Below are 3,726 nucleotides of genomic sequence, written 5' to 3'. Positions count from 1 at the left end.
AGCCAACCACTTGTTTGCCCTAGCTCGCTAGAATCATGACCTGGGTCCTATATTGGACTACATGATAGAAGTTTAGGACGAGAGTAGTTGAGCTAATAGGAACTTGAGAAGTAACATGACCTATGATCCATTCATGAAGAAACCACACCACTAGCTACCTAGCTCAGCCATGGGTCTAATACCATGTTGAGAATCATGGACTTAGAACTAGATGAGCTATGGTGGACGTAAATCAAACACACGATACATGATAAAGAGAAGAGATTATAACTCAAGTGAATTAGGTTCCAAGATAGATTAGCTTGGACTCATAAACACAATCTTGAGTGACTCAAATTGAAAGTTCCATTCCATTATGAATGAGTGTCAAGTACATGGTTATATAGATTTTTGGATAGCACCACTTTCTTCTCTGTGCTTATGGGATTCTAGATATCTTTTCCTAGAGCTTTTGGAGCATACAACTTTTGTCATCTCTCTTATACAAAGCCTCTTCTAGGCATACATCATTTGATTTCTCAATCCACATCCAAACATCACCACAATCTAGCCCACAACCTGTAGTTTTCAGCATGCAACCCCTGTTGTGGCCATGATTATGTCTCTATAGCACATGTAGCAGTTGCATCTATAGAGAGTAGATTCCAGTCCTCTTCTTCTTTATGGTAGTTGTTCCTCCTATAGTAGGTGTGCATCTTTGATTGTGGCACACAAGCCTCTTATTGCAACAACCACATCCCATTTTTTGATAGATATGCTCGGGGAAGTTACTATATGTATATCCTCTACATCACATGCATTTAAGGCCTATTTATAAATATCCTTATTTGTGAATGTTTCCTGAATAAAATATAATCCTTTTCTATTCAATATGTAAATAACCTCTTTATATTACACCCTTTTGTATGTAAAAAGTGTATAAAATGGTATTTTAAAAATCCCTTATTTTGAACCCACGTGATGCACACATATATTCATGAGTAACTTACCCGAGTAGATATGCCTTTCAAGGTTCTCACAGCTCTTTGCTATAAATTTTTCAATGTGTTGGCAACTCCCCAAGTATGTGTACAGCCTCTCTATGAGTTAGAATTGCATATTTTTCAGTGGTATTCATAGAATACTTACCTATTTGGTAATATCTAACTCTGTTAGTCAGAATCGCCTCAATCCAACTCCCCCGAGGATGACTGTGAAAGTATTCTTGAATCTTCTCATAGTTTGCGTATTTCATCAACATACATCCAGGTTGCAAAACCAAAAGATAAGACCATATGGTGTCAACTGCTACGTAGACATGTTTCTGTTGATTGATCCCCTCCAATAGAGTGCAGCGACTGGTCCACCAACGACTTTGCTCAGATGTCGTGCAATAACCTCGCACTAGTGGAGGTAGAGGAGAGCATGGGGATGATAGCCACATATAGCAACCAGCAGGGCACCCCCAACTAGGGTGGGTCGGAGTAGCCATCCACCTGAGCAAGAGGTTGGACAATGTGAATGGCATGCTACAGTGTGTAGCCTTTGCAAGACCAAGCGGGGATTCTTTGGGGCACACAACTTACAAGCACACCGCTTACAACTTCTCCAAGGTGTGTCATGACATCAAATTGTCCTATAACAGCACCCTCTCGGCCATGTGCGCCCCTGGGCTCCCCTTGCCTTTTGTTGATGACTTCAAGCCCTCCTCCATTGACCTCAATCCTTGCATCAGCAATCTCAAAGGCATCCTCTAGCGAAATGACTATCTTCCCCGCCATTGTCCTTGGCATGGCACCCTATTCAACTAATTGTTGTTGGGATTCTCAAGAAGAGAGCATTTCATTTGATGTTGGAATTCTTTTGTATGTTGGAGGAAAATACACACAATTGTGAGTTTGAATGTCTTGAGTTCAAGTCAAAACATGATAAGCACAATCATGACATAGTAAGGTGAGAGTAAAGACTAGTGTTGGGTGATGAAGAGGAGTATGATTATCTAAATCTATTAATGAGACTAAACCAATTGTGTAGAACAATAAAAAACTGGTAGCTTTAAGAAATAGGCTAGGTTTAGAAACCTATCTTAAGGAAAAAAAGGCCTTTACAAATGTGTATCTTTAATGACCTTCTCAAATCCTAATTGAGAGGTTGTTCTTAAAGTTAAAGGGAAAACATTATTCCAATCATGACATAGTAAGGTGAGAGTAAATACTAGTTTTTTCTGTTTTATATAAAAAAATATGACGTTTAAAAAAATGGTGGGGTTTATTCAATTTAGGGTCGGTCCACACACGCTAGATGGATGGCTTATCTAAACTACAGTAGTAAGAATACTTTGATGGATAGCTCTTCCTTGCATCCACTTCTTATCGAGTACTTTGATTATGTAGAAAGTCAAGAATTACTATTGTTTGTGTTGAGTTCAAATCCCATTGTTGATATTCAAATTGAAGATGCTACCATCTCTTGTATGTCATGTCAAGGTTAGTGTTCAAATCATGTGATGGACACACTTGTAGTCAATCAAGAACCTCTATGCCATTTTATTTTTCCATGGTTCCATGATTATCTGTGTAGTTTTGAGTCCACCCTTACATTAGACCTAGATCACCAGTCGAGATATCTAGTTCATTATCTAGCAACATGCAAGAGAATTCAAGGTTAAGGAGTGATGCCTACCACACCCACACACTTGATCAAACTTCAAGAGTCTAGCAAGTAGAGGCAATAAGAAAGTAGAAAAACCATGACACACATGTTCAATGTACTTTTGATAAACTTGAAAAGTGATAGAGATACCACAAGCAAAGCTTGAGTACAAAAAACGTAGTGCAAAAAGCACAAGAACCACATCGCGGCCAACTAATGCAAAGTCTACCAAGGTTGGCAAGTACACTAATCTTAAGAAATACCTTAAAATGATCAAGAAATTCAATGATTGGTTTAGGAAACTTGAGAGTAGTGAAAAGAAGATGTTGAGGAGATATGATAGTGTTGATGGCCGTTTGAGCACAAGATTGCCTTTGAGCTCCATACAAGTAGAATCCCTTGGAGAACCAACACCCAAACCTCAAGAGTTGGAGAGCTCATAACACCTCAAGGAAGACACCATCACATATCTCCGAGGCCTTCTTGTGAGCAACAATTTATGGGGGAAGATGTAAATGTCGTGGAAGAATTCCTTGAGTATGATACATGTCAAGAACAAAGCAATGAGTATGAGGAAGCACACATAACCTTTTTCTCTACTTTTAATGATTGTTCTACTTCTTGATTCATATATATTGTAGGAATCTCATATGGATGCAAATACCAATGATAATGTGAATCAAGAGCTAGACACACATATCTCTTATGATGGCACCCATCTGGATCTAGAAGATGATGTTCGTAGCATCAATGTCCTTGGAGCGAAAAGCCAATTTGCATTGGTAGATCTTCTATTAGATATATTACCAACCCAATTTGCATCTATATAACCCAAACACCTGTATATTCTTACTTGCCTCATACAAAAGTCTAGCCAAAGGCCAAAGATGGTCATGATGTGCTTTCCATGGAGCTAGTTCATGACAAGCATTCGGGTTCAAGTATGCCTACTTTTTGCGGTCAAGGATTTTGGTACACTCAACATTGACATCAGTGTCTAGGCATGCTTGTGCACTACAAGATATAGACCTTATACCGACGTTTAAAGCGACGAAAATACAAACAACAAAATTTTCCCCTGTCGTCGTAAAAAGC

The sequence above is a fragment of the Lygodium microphyllum genome, chromosome 29, assembly GCF_053477565.2.
Source record: "Lygodium microphyllum isolate KBCC chromosome 29, Lygodium_microphyllum_v1.1.10, whole genome shotgun sequence".
Classification (NCBI taxonomy): domain Eukaryota; kingdom Viridiplantae; phylum Streptophyta; class Polypodiopsida; order Schizaeales; family Lygodiaceae; genus Lygodium; species Lygodium microphyllum.
Note: the sequence above shows the minus strand (reverse complement) of the source record.